Source organism: Balaenoptera acutorostrata, chromosome 6, assembly GCF_949987535.1.
Source record: "Balaenoptera acutorostrata chromosome 6, mBalAcu1.1, whole genome shotgun sequence".
NCBI lineage: Eukaryota > Metazoa > Chordata > Mammalia > Artiodactyla > Balaenopteridae > Balaenoptera > Balaenoptera acutorostrata.
The window spans coordinates 93,110,508-93,123,887 of NC_080069.1; the positions used below are offsets into that span (position 1 = coordinate 93,110,508).

The 13,380-nt window shown below is 40.5% G+C and overlaps 1 pseudogene; it reads right to left on the reverse strand.

Annotated features, from left to right (window-relative positions):
• Positions 1-5,730: 5,730 nt before the first annotated feature.
• Positions 5,731-6,069, reverse strand: LOC103000916 (cytochrome b-c1 complex subunit 7-like; annotated as a pseudogene).
• Between the last annotated feature and the right edge of the window lie 7,311 nt (positions 6,070-13,380).

The following is a 13,380-nucleotide window of genomic DNA, read 5'->3' on the forward strand; positions in this document are numbered from 1 at the left end:
CACAATCCATGTTTTAACAAGTGAACTCAGGCACTCCACTGAGACTTAAATAATCTGTAAAATGGGGACTGTACAGACTTTATGAGAGATATCAAATAGAGGACTAAAGTAAATGTCTAATTCAGCACCTGGCACACTGATTCTCAAAAAGGATGCTGAATAATTGGTAATTAGTTCTTATTTTTTCATGTGAGAATTAGCCACTCTAAAGTGCTATGCAAATGCTAGTTGTAATTATTTTTAGCATTATTTCATAGACTCCTCAATGAGTTTACCCAGGTAGTTTTTGATTAAAAAAGAGTATTGGTTTATTTATTTATCTGTATATACATAGAAAGAAGTTCTGGAAAGATATTTAACAAATTGTTAACAGTATTTATTTCTCTGTGGAATAATTATGATTACTCTCCAAAGATTAATCTATATTTTCTAGTTTTTTTACTTCTTTCTCTTTTTCTTACTTTTTAAAACTTCAAGTACAGTTGACTGACAATATTATATTAGTTTAGGTGTACAACATAGTGATTCAGTATTTTTATAGATTATACTCCATATAAAGTTATTATAAAATATTGGCTGTATTCCCTGTGCTGTACATTACACCCCGGTGTCTTATTTATTTATTTATAAATTTATTTATTTATTTATTTATTTATGGCTGTGTTGGGTCTTCATTGCTGCACACGGGCTTTCTCTTGTTGCGGTAAGCCTGGGTTACTCTTCCTTGCGTTGTGCAGGCTTCTCATTTCTGTGGCTCGTCTCTGTTGCGGAGCATGGGCTCTAGGCACGCAGGCTCAGTAGTTGTAGCTCACGGGCTCTAGAGCGCAAGCTCAGTAGTTGTGGTGCATGGGCTTAGTTGCTCTGCGGCATGTGGGATCTTCCCGGACCAGGGCGAACCTGTGTCCCCTGCATTGGCAGGCGGATTCTTAACCACTGCGCCACCAGGGAAGCCCCTATTTTTTAACCTAGAAGTTTATACCACTTATTCCCCTTTCCCTATCTTGCCCCTCCCCCCACACCTCTCCCCACTGGTAACCACTAGTTTGTTCTCTATAACTATGAGTCTGTTTCTGTATTGTTATATTCATTCATTTGTTTTAATTTTTAGACTGCACATATGAGTGAAAACATACAGTATTTGTCTGATTTATTTCACTAAGCATAATAACCTCAGGACCATCCATGTTGCTGCAAATGGCAAAATTTCATTCTTTTTTAAGGCTAGTATACCATAATATATATATTAATATATATATTCCATTATATCTTCTTTATCCACTCATTTGTTGGTGAAAACTTGGCTATTGTAAATAATGCTGCAATGAACATTGGGGTGTATATATCTTTTTGAATTTGTATTTTCGTTTTCTTCAGATATATACCCAGTAGAAGAATTGCTGGGTCATATGGTAGTTCTATTTTTAATTTATTGAGGATCCTCTATACTGTTTTCCATACTGGCTATGCCAATTTTCATTCCCACAAACAGTATACTAGGGTTTCCTTTCTCCACATTCTCACTGACACTTGTTATTTGTTGTCTTTTTGAGAATAGCAATTCTGACAGGTGTGAGGTGATAGCTCATTGTGATTTTGATTTGCATTTCCCTCATGATTAGTGATGTTGAGCATGTTTTCATGTACCTGTTGGCCATCTGTACATCTTCTTTCGAAAAATGCCTGTTCAGGTCCTCTGCCCATTTTTTAATCAGCTTGTTTGTTTTTGTGATATTGAGTTGTATGGGCTTGTTATTAATCCCTTATCAGACATATCATTTGCAAACATCTCCTGTTCAATATGTTGTATTTTCATTTTGTCAATGGTTTCCTTTGCTGTGCAACAGCTTTTAAGTTTAATTAAGTCCCATTTATTTATTTTTGTTTTTGTTTCCCTTGTCTGAGGAGACAGATCCAAAAAGATATTGATTGCTAAGACTGACGTCAAAGAGTGTACTGTCTATGTTTGCTTCTAAGAGTTTTATGGTTTCCAGGCTTACATTTGGGTCTTTAGTTCATTTTGAGTTTATTTTTGTAGATGGTATGAGAAAATGTTCTAATTTCATTCTTTTCCATGTAGCTGTACAGTTTTCCCAATACCACTTATTGAAGAGACAGTTTTTACCCCACTGTATACTCTTATCTTCTATGTAATAGATTAATTGACCATAGGTACATGGGTTAATTTCTGGGCTCTCTCTTCTGTTCCAAGGATCTATGTGTCTGTTTTTGTGCCAGCACTATGATGTTTTGAATGTTAATGTTGGTATGCTTGATGTTGTCCCAGAGGGACTCATTTTTTTTAATTTGTTGTTCTTTTTGCTGTTACGACTGGGTGATTTCCACTATTCTATCCTCCAGATCGCTTATGCATGCTTCAGTATCACCTAATCTGCTATTAATTCCTTCTAGCGTATTTTTCATTTCAGTTATTGTATTCAGCCTCTGACTGGTTCTTTTTTATATTTTCTAGTACTTTGCTGAATTTCTCACTCTGTTCATCTATTCTTTTCCCAAGTCTAGTTAGCATTCTTATTACTATTGCTTTGAACTCTTTATCGGGTAAATTATTTGTCTCTGTTTCATTAGGGTTTTTTTCAAGGACCTTATCTTGGTCTTTTATTTGAAACATCTGCCTCTGTTTTCTCATTTTGTTTACCTTTCTCTGTTTGTCTCTATGAAATTAGGTGAAACAGTTACCTATCCTGGTCTTGAAGGCATGTCCTTGTGTGGGAGTGTCCCTATGCAGTCTGCGTGTCTCCAGCGGCCTTAGGGGGAGAGCTGGATCTGAAGTGAGCGTGGGCCATGTCTTCCCCCCCGCACTGGCAGCCACCACCTTGATGGGAGGTCAGGCTGGAATCAGCGGGGCTGGGTGCAGAGAGCCAGGTGCCAGCACCAGTTTCTCCTGGGCTCAAAGGCAGTCACCACCCTATCGTGGGTGGGGTCAAGGCCAGAGGGGCTGGAGCAGGAGCTCTGAGGAAGTTGGGCTTCTCCCCAGTGTGATGGAGTCTCCACCTTGCTTGGGAGCATGGTCAGAGCCTGAGGGCTTGGGGCTGCACTTCTGAGCGGGTTCCAATTTTCCCCCAGTGTGTGGAGCTTGGTTAGAGGCTGGGTTGGGGTCAGAGGTGTTGGAACCGAGGGGGTTGGAGACACACTGTTGAGCTGGTTCTGCTCCCTCCCCGGTGTGAGCTCAGGATGGCAGTGGTGGGCTCCCGCCTGGCTAGAGGCAGGGCCAGACCAAGCTGGTTCATCTCCCTCCAAGTGTGAGCACGCTCACTGGCAGTGGTGGCCTCGGCCCTCGCAGGGAGCAGCGGCGGAGCAGGAGGTGCTGGAAGCAGGAGCCCAGTATGGGGGGGGGCAGCCCCTCAGAGCACCAGGCACTTTTCAGACTGCTGCCTCCACACTGGGACTGGGAGCAAGAAGTTTGTGCACGTGACCTTCAAGAGCAGAGTCTCGGTTTCTTACAGCCCTCCGGTAAGCCCCACATCTTTTCAAACCAGCTCATGTTCCTAGTGTTGAACCCCAGGGCTGGGGTGCCTAATATGGGGCTTGAACCCCTCACTCCTTAGGGAGGATCCCCAAACCTGTGATATCCCCGTCCTGTTCTGGGTCGCCCGCTAGGGGTGCAGGTCCTGACTAGATCACTTCTCCTTCCCTCCTACCAGACTCTGTGTGGTCCTTTCGTTACAGCCTAGGTCGTAGGAGAGTCATTCTGCCAGTTTTCATGTCATTCTCAGTGAGGGTTGCTCTATATGTAGTTGTAGTTTTGATGGGTTCGTTGTGGGGAGGTGAGCTCAGCGTCCTCCTATTCCACCATCTTGATCCTGCCTCTTGCATTTTCTAGATTTTATTAAACAACCATATATGATTGGTGTAATAAGCATTTAGAAAAGGGAGAAAGAGAGAATGAGTCCACAGGTCCTACAAGGAACAGGTAAACACGTGGAAGCCCTCAGGCAATGTTTCCAAACTTGGCTGCATATTAGCATCAGCTGGGGAGTTTTTCAACATCTAATGGCCTGGCTGCCCCCAAGACCAATTCAATATAAATCTCTGGGGCTAGAACCCAGGCTTCAGTAGTGTTTAAAGCTCCCCAGCTGTTTTCAATGTGTAGCCAAAGTGGAGAACCCCTGCCTCAGGAGAACTCCTGCATTTTCTTGTTCTTGGTAGGTCCTGGGAGTCCTGGCTTACGGGGGGCTTCCTGGGTCCCTACAACCAAGCTCATCCCCAGGAGAGACATCAGTGTTCCTTGGCTCCCAGTATGAACATAGTTTTGTTCAGATTTCAGAATAAATGGATGAAGGATGAAATGAAATGGATCAGGGCTAGAAATGACTTTGGCCACTGGACAAATATAGGGAGAAATAGTTGAAAGAAGATGTGAGTTAGAATATCTGGGTTCTTTGTGAGGTCTGTCATCCAACAGCTATGTGATCTTAGGTTACTTTTCACTGAACCTCAGGTTCCTCATGGCTCTGCCTTTCTGTGATGCTATTAGGATTAAATGAACTAAAACACATGAAAAGAGTTTTGTGAAATGTAAGGTAGTATATAAGTATTATTATTTTTATTATTTTGTAACTAATAATATGAAGAATGTGCTCAAAGAAAGATGATATCTGAGGAAGACACGAGAAAGGTTGAATTACCCTCCCATAGGAGACCCAAGCCTCTGGATGAACAGGGAGAACTAAGTTCAAAGCGAATTAAATAAGGGGCAAATCCATGGACTGAAATGAAAAGCAACTTGACAGGCTAAACACGAAACACTTCTTTCTCAGAAATCCAGAGAAGAGACTCTGAGAAAGATCTTCCCTTTGCTTTCATGATGGCTTCCAGGAATTTATCCCAAAGTGGTGATGTCTCAGAATAAATAGGTTTTCTTCTCATAATTAAGCCAGAGGTTCTGGGAAAGGGCTGAGCACAAGGCTGAATTCACTACTGAGATTGCTTGCAGTTTAGCTTAGGTCCCAATGAGGCGGTCCCTATGTGTCACCAAAAAAAGAATCCTTGCATATAGCTTTTTAAATTGGTGGTGGTTTTCCAGAATCCTTGCATCTGGACAACAGCCTACTAATGTCTCTAGACTGACTTTCTTTTCCTCTGAAATTAATTTATTCTTTGAAAATAATAGGCCCTGGAAAGAACTTTACTGCAGCACTCTTTGTGGGAGGAGCTCAGCATTGGAAAGGGCCATCTGAGATATCATTTGACGTGGGTCATGATGAAGAGAGCTGAGAGCCCCTTAAGCATAGGGACCATGACTTTTTCATCTTTGTATCCCCTACATGTGCAGGACCCAGAAAAAGTACACAGTGAATCAATGCCCTGGAAGCATATCCTGTAGGCACAGTTCCTAGCTCATGGTAGGAAATTAATAAATATTTGTGGAAAGAATAGCATTGTCACCAGGTCTAACACACTGACAATGTCCACTATTGTGCAAGCATGTTTTCCTTTTGTTCATCTCAGCCCACTATCAGCTGCAACTTCTCCCATAAAATGGAAATCTATTACCCCACATTCCCAGGGTTAATACAGATCTATACTGAAAATAAACCATAGCGTTTGTATGGTACATTATAGTTGTGTTACTTTTTAATGATTATTATAGATATTTATTTAAAATAATACATTTACAGCCCAGATAGTTCTACATTGTATATTCCAGGTTTAACCAACTTCATAAAAATACTTTGAGAACGGCTGCATCCACAGATTTTTAAACTACATGATTATTTCTTTGCCGATTCCTCTCTCTCTTTTCTTTCCCGAATAACCTCTTTCAGATATGGTTCAAGGTAGAATTTATCCTCCTCATATTTTGTCCACTGCTCTTTAGGCAAGATCTGCTGCCTCATGGTCAGGTCCAGTGCTCTCTTAACGCAGAACACCCTGTTGTTATAAAGGTTCTCAGGAAGCCTTCTTATGGATTCTTTTACATCATCATTCTCATATGTTGAATCATCTCACATTAAGCCCAGTTTATTGAACCCGGCAGCATTGTAATACCATTTTTCAAATACCCTCCAGCCATTTGCTTGACGCTGCAACAGCAGGCTTGCTCACCATTTTGGCCCGAGACCTAGTTGTATTATTGAACTGGAGCTTCGCAACTTGAGGAAGAATGACATAATAATCATTGCAGGCAAAAGATAAAGGAAACCTAAGCAAAGAGAGTGGCAGGTTTCTGGCTTGGGCACCTGAGTAGATGACAGTGCTATTCACTGAGATATGAAGGAGGTATAGTTTTGAGGGGAAATAGGACACATTTAGTTATAGACCCGCTGAGTTGTAGGTGCCTATCATCCAGGTGGCGGCGCTGAGTAGACCATTGAATATGCAGGTATGAAACTCGGGAGACACCTGGATAGATATATTCTTGAGCACTATCAGCATATAATAGTTATAGAAATCCAGGGAAAAAATGAGTATAGAGAGAAGAACAGTGAGAGCAATTTTAAGGGGAAGGATGTGATAGGCCAGTAGCAGAGGATTGAGGAGAAAGGTGAAAATGGACACAGTCAACATGAAAGAAGACAAGGTAGTGTGGAAGGGTCCATGAGGTTAAGGGAGAGATTTTTAAAGATTGGAAAGACATGTTTAAATGCTAATGGGAAAAGACAAGATGGACCTGCTAGGCACCTCTGTATCTGTTCATCACCACATCTGACCACAATAACCCTCAGAAAGTGTTGACTTCAGCCTTTCAGACCTTTAGCACAAGTTCCTCTCTTAGCCAACTCTAACTCATACAAAAAATGGAATTCTAGGAAATGAAGTTCTCAGTTCATCCAAGTTGACATATCACAATCCAGCATAGTATATCCCTTGTCAACTTGGTGTCTACACACACTCTTTAACTATACTTAATTTCCAAATAAAACCATCAACGAGACCATGCTTTTGTACAACATGATTAAACTACTCTTCACACAACTGAAAACATGCTAACCATCTCCTAACCAAAAGATACACAAAGTCCACTTCATCTATCCTGAAGAGCAAAGTTTTGCCATCCATCAGGCACTAAACTGAATCTTCAAAAGGCTATTACATAATTCAATCAGGTAAGCTGTTTCTAGGTGATGGGAAGACTAGTATTGCCCTCGTTTTCTGTAAAGTGAGTTCCCTGGTCAGAAATAATACTCTGTGGGATACGATGACGGTGCATAGGGCATTCTGTAAGTCCATACATAGATGGGTGTTTTGGGAAGAATCACCGAGGAGGGGAAAGCAAATCTGTATCCAAAGTAAGTATCTATTCTAGTAAGAACAATACACTTTCCCTTCTATTATGGAAATGGCTCAGTATACTCAGCCTGAGGCCAGGTGAACTGAGAAACAATGCCATATATTTGACTGGTGTTGGTCTTTGCTTTTGGCAGTTAGGGACTCAGTAGTGGAGGTAACCAGACTGGCTCTTTAACCAGCAACATGGACAACCTCTATCCCTGCAGCCATGGCCACTTTATTTATGAATGCCTTGGTCAAGGACAGGAGTGACTGGGGAAAGAGGCTGACTGACATCCACAAAACAGATCATCTTGTCTACCTGATTAAGATCTTGTTCTTTGGTTAGCATGCACCTGGGACATGAATATCATATTCTGTGCTCTTTCAAAGAGGTCTATCCTCATACCTCTTCTCCAGAACTCACTGCCTCCAATTCTCCAGTCATCTTCCTTCCAATCCAAACTCTTAGTGATTTGCTCATGAATTAATATAGAGCAATACTTTTGTTCATCTCTCCTTCCAGGCAAATTAACCAACCAGGTGCACTGCTTGGAGTTTTGACCACTGAAGAGATTTCTCTTCAACACTGTCCTTCATAGTCACACTGAATGGAGCTATAGTGCTGCAGGCATCCAATTTCAACTTCTGCCAGTATTTTTGTTGTTGATTTGGAATGAGAGACTGAAGAGGGGTGTGAGCTTAGAGAATAATTCTGGAGGGAGGGGAAAGAATTTTGAAGAGAAAAGAGAGCTGCTGTCCACAATGGAAAACTGGGGAAAGAAAAGAGATATTTAACACATTTTATTAATGTTTAAAATATAATTTTGCAATATAGAACCTCTTCCCCTAGTCCCACGGGATTTTCAGTAAAATATTCATTTCTCAACCATGCATGGAAGAGGTGGACCTACAGTGGGAATGCATCAGAATGCTGAGTGCAGTCTCAATAGTAGGCCAGGAGCAACAGCTATAGCTATTCCCAGGAAGCCTGCTACACCCCTGTTATCTTGGTGAAAACCAATGCAAAGCACTGTTATTAAATTGCTGTGAGCAGTTTCTGCCCGGCAAGAATACACTTCGAGGCAGATTGTCCTTTGTTTCAGGAGGCTAAAGCCCTGAACTGGCCCTTTAGTTACCCAAATATAAAACAAGTTTCTACCTGTTTTTCTTGGGAAGATCTGTTGTGTAACCTGAATGCAGATATTTTAGCCTAAAAAGCTAAATGACTGTGGTATAATATAAATTGTCCTGGCTAGGTTTTAGCAGCCAAAATTATGCATCTACAGATTTTGTTGCTTCTTTTTGGAGAAATGTTTATTTTCTTTGTAGACAATTAAACTGGATGTTTTTCACCTAGAAGTGGTTGCTTACTCCTGTAGAGATGCATGTGCCCTTATGTGCAGAAATAGGAAGCTGTGAGGAAGAGAAAGGCAGGAGGGACATGTAAGTAAGGTCTTCACCTCACCCTGGAATAGTCTTTAAAAGCTGGGCTTGGTTTGATGCATGCCAGCTGTTCAATGTCTTGTACATGGGACATGTGGTTAAGAGCATGGGCTCTGGGGTTAGATCACCTTCATCTGAATCCCCCCCTACCATTTACAGGCCATCTTGCCTTGAGCAAATTACCTAACTTCTCTGTTCTTCATTTTCCTTATTTTAAAATTGGAGGGATAATAGTTGTTACTCTATAAGGTTGTTGAGAGGATTGAAATGAGTATGTAGAGAGTTTAGCACAATGCTTGGCATATAGTAATATCTCAATAAATTTTAAAATAATCAAGAAAATACTGATACTGGGCTATCAACGCTATGATTGTTTCGTAGGAACCAGCAGGCGAGGCCACACTCCTTTGCGTAGGCTGGAGTCTCTTCTGGAAAGGTAAAATTCCTACTGGCACTCATCCCAAGAAGATGTGGATTCCAGGAGCAGATGATGGAATGAGAAATCAAGGATAGGTAACATGAGAAATGGGTCAGAAATGAGTGAGACAAAAGTATTTACAGTGAAGTCCCAGATCTTCTGGGGGAAATGGAGAAACAGTCTCTGAAATTAATAGTGGGGCTTCTGACCAGAAATAAGACCCCCAAAAACAAGAAATGAAGGCTGCTCAAGCTCTGGTCAAGGAAGATGCTTCAAGATGATAAGAAACTTATGTATGAGATAAAGGGGAGTTGGGATCTGCACCCATCTTGGGGTACCCGCTCACGACTTATGAGGAACACACTGAAGAGAATAATTTTTCTGTCAGTATTGCTGTATAACAAACCACCCCAAAACTCAGTGTCATAAAACAATAATTGTATTATACTCTTGGTTTCTGTGGGTCAGGAATTTTGACACAGCACAGCAGGGCTGGCTTGTTTCTGGTCTCTGATGTGTGGGGTCTCATCTAGCAAGGCTTGAATGCTGAGGTGACTTGATAGCTGGGGTTTGGGATCATCTAGAGGTGTCTTCAAAGTTGATGTTGGCTGTGGCTGGGACCTCAGGTGGGTTGATGGCTGGAAAAAGTACAAATGATCTCTCCATGTGGTGTCTCAGCGTGAGATAGTTTGGGCTTCCTCACAGCTTGGTGGTTGGGTTCTAAAAGTGAGTCTCCCAAGAGACCTGGGCAGAGACATGATTCCTTTTTATAATCTAACCTTGGAAGTCACATAGTGTCGCTTCTTTCAACCACAAATCCACCGTTTCTAGGGAAGGGAACATAGATTCCACTTCTCTATGGGAGGACTGTCAAAGTCACATTGTAAATAAGAGTATGTGGAATGGGAGTTATTCTTTAAAATATAATCTGCCACAGATGGATGACACTACCAAACTGCTGTCTTGCCTGGGTTTTGGGGGGATTCTTTTAACATCCCTCCACACCTGGGACTCAAAAGCTAAATGAGCAAAGCTCTATTTGACAGTCCGATAGGACAGCATTCCTTTAAAAGTTAGAATTGGAAAAGTTGGCTACATGATATGTCATCAGCTGGAAGGAAAAACCACTTTCAACACAGTGAATGGAAGAACAGGGACAAAGATAATTATGGAAAAGTAGGACCAACAGAAGCAAATCCTGCCTGGAGAAGCAATGGAGAACAAGAGTAGCAGGATGAAGAATGGGGAGAAACAGCAGACAATGAAGAAGATAAAATGCAAGAATAGTTTCTGTGAAACAAATAAACCTTGGGCAAATTTAGCCAATCTTGACTTAAAAAGAGTATAAGTTAAATGCCCCCTCCCATTTTAAATTAGGGGGTACATTAACTGAGAGAAATTATTTGTTGTTAATGTGTATTAACACTAAGTATTCTGTCATATTCAAGAGTGACAGCTCAAATGGGGACCATACTTCTAAGAGATGGTGACATCTCAGAACTACATAGTAATTTACTACTATTGCTTCTTATAAATTTGTTCTAACAGGTATACTATATTCATTTCTTAAATGATTATATGATACTAAATTAGGGATTTTTCAATGTTATATTTTTATTTATTATGTTAAGCATCCAGTATCCTAATTTGTGTTATCTCTGAGTCTAGGTTATACTTCTGGAGTTTGTCAAACTATTTAGGCATCACTACCTAGAACATTTTAGCACCAGGTGGCAGCAAAATCTGAGAGCTGAGATAAAATTCTTGGCAGGAAAGTAAACAATTAAGAATTTGCCTCAAACCTCAGGATGGTTAATAAGAAGTAACAAATGCATAACTTCCCCACTCCCCTTGCTTCTGTTTAGAGCTCCTTCTCTCTCTCTCTCTCTCTCTCTCTCTCTCTCTCTCTCTAATTTTAGTGAGTGATTATCCAAATTGTGCACACACCTTCCCCCTGCCCCCCATACACTCACGTATACACTTGAACATACAGAGAAAAGAGCCAGTCAGCCAGCTGAGTGGACTGTGCTGGAAATTAGATTCAGAAGGGCAAGAAGTAGGATAGCCCAGAGCATAGAAAGCCAGCAGAATAAACCAAATTGGAATCTGTTAGGAAAATCCCGGGTCTAAAGGAACAGAGACTAAGCTCAAACACCAATTCCAAATGGCCAGAAGCAGAACCAGTCAGGTAGCTGAATAAAACAAAGAGGAGATGTAAAGCAAGAACAGGTAAGACAGATAACAGTAATTGATCTTTAGAGGTCAGTAAGGGCAAGTGCTTGGTTATTTTGAGCTAACCTAAAGAGATAGAGAAGAAACTAGAGTCATTCTCTCTTCTTAAATGTATCCAAGTGTTAATGACATCAACTCTACAAGATTCTCCATTCTCTATGGACTGGCCAAAGAACAGAATTCTGGGATCTTTTTTTCGGTTTTACCCTGTACTTGCTGGATGATCCCCACTGGCTGTTTCCAAGCTTGAGGTGACTCCTTCATCAGATGAGAGTTAGTGCTAATCTAGTCTTGCCAGAAGAGATGGTAGTGATTTGGGATGGCAGCTCAAATTTGCTCTTATTTAAGAAGCACTGCCTTAGTCACTTCAGATTTTTTTCTGGCTAGGGCCTGGTACTTAAACTGCCAAACCAGATAGAAATGCATACTTCTTTTTTTTTTTAATGCATACTTCTTAAACACAAATACAAAATCATTTTAAAGTCCATTAAACAGATTTTTTAGTTGGAGAGTAACTCAAAATTGTCAAGCAACTTGCAAGTGCTTTCTTAATCATGATAAAGTTCCAAGTTGTATTTTTCAATAGTTATATTTTGCCAGTGTTTTTAAAAAATGGGTGTTAGGGCTTTTAGGCATTTTTTATCCTTTTTCCTACTTGTTGAAAAGGCCCACAGTTCAGTCCTTGGAACATGTATCAAACTCTCATCAACATTCATCAAATTCTCATCATCGTCTGAAGAATCTCTAAAAGGTTTGGAAGGGACTCTGTTGTAATCTTTCTTTATTTCTGAAGCTTCCCACACAATTGCATGGCTGTAAAAATGGATTTTCACATCATATGTCTAAAGGAAAAAACAAGTGTCTTTGTTCCATGGTGCATTTCAGAAGATTAACAGGTGTTAACAGATGGGAGGATTCCAGCTTTTGCTTTTAAGAATAAAAGATCTATCGTGGTCAGTAATTGCCTCTTAAGAAGTAGCTGTGTTCATTTCTGGCCTAGCAAACCAAGAGGTGGACTGTCTTTATAGAGCAGGTGTTTGTGGACAACTAGCAACAAGTAGGAATCAAAGTGCCCCATGGTGAAGAGTTGCTAGGTACCTGGGGAAGCCTTAAAGTGGCAGTACCTCTATGTTCCAGGGTTATACCTCGGGAACCTGATTTTGTAGCATGGTGACAGAGGATTTCTCTCTCTCTCTCTCTCTCAGGTGAACACTTACTAACAAACTCTGAAATATAAACCAGGAAGCTTGTTTATTAACTTATAACTAGGAACTTGGATCCTCTGATTTCTAACTGTGATCTACAGACAGATCTACACAGAAAGCCAAATTATTATCAAAAGTCTGCTGCACATAAGCATAGATTCAGCATTAAGTGAATTAGCACATGATTCAAATGTTTAATAGCATTAACTTTGATAAAGCCCAATGTACTTGTCTCCACAAGGAACAAGACACATCAAATCCTTCACTTGTTTCTTTACCTTAATTTGATCTAATAGCTTTTCTAGTTCTGACATTTTATATTCAATTTCAACTTGATTTCCATTTTCTTCTGGTGCAAATGGAAGCATAATAGGAAATTAAAAGAGTCAAGACCAACCACAGTAGTAGAGAACTGTGGCTTGAGATATATGAGGAGGAAGAAAGAGTGCTCTAAATACTCTGCGTGACTTCAAATCTCTAGACCGAGATAAATTCTATTCCACAATGTACAAGAAACACAGACAATGTTTATCATCCTCTGAGGTGTCATAGAGATGAGAAGAGGTGCTTGAACACTAGAAATAATCATATATTTTGACTTTCTAAATAGAGAAATTATTTGAGCCTTCAAAGACAGGAAAAGAAAGTCTAACGAAAACCTCTGGAAAAATTCAGGCTGATTATTGAGCGTAGAAAAGAATGCAGTGATCACCAGGAAGTAAAATGAGTTCACTACAAATGCATCAGTCATTCAGCATTTTACGTTCTAGGCTGCGTTATTAGTAGACACATTTATGCATTGGTTTATCAGATTTAAGATAAACCCAAATTTAGATCATAAAGTCAGCT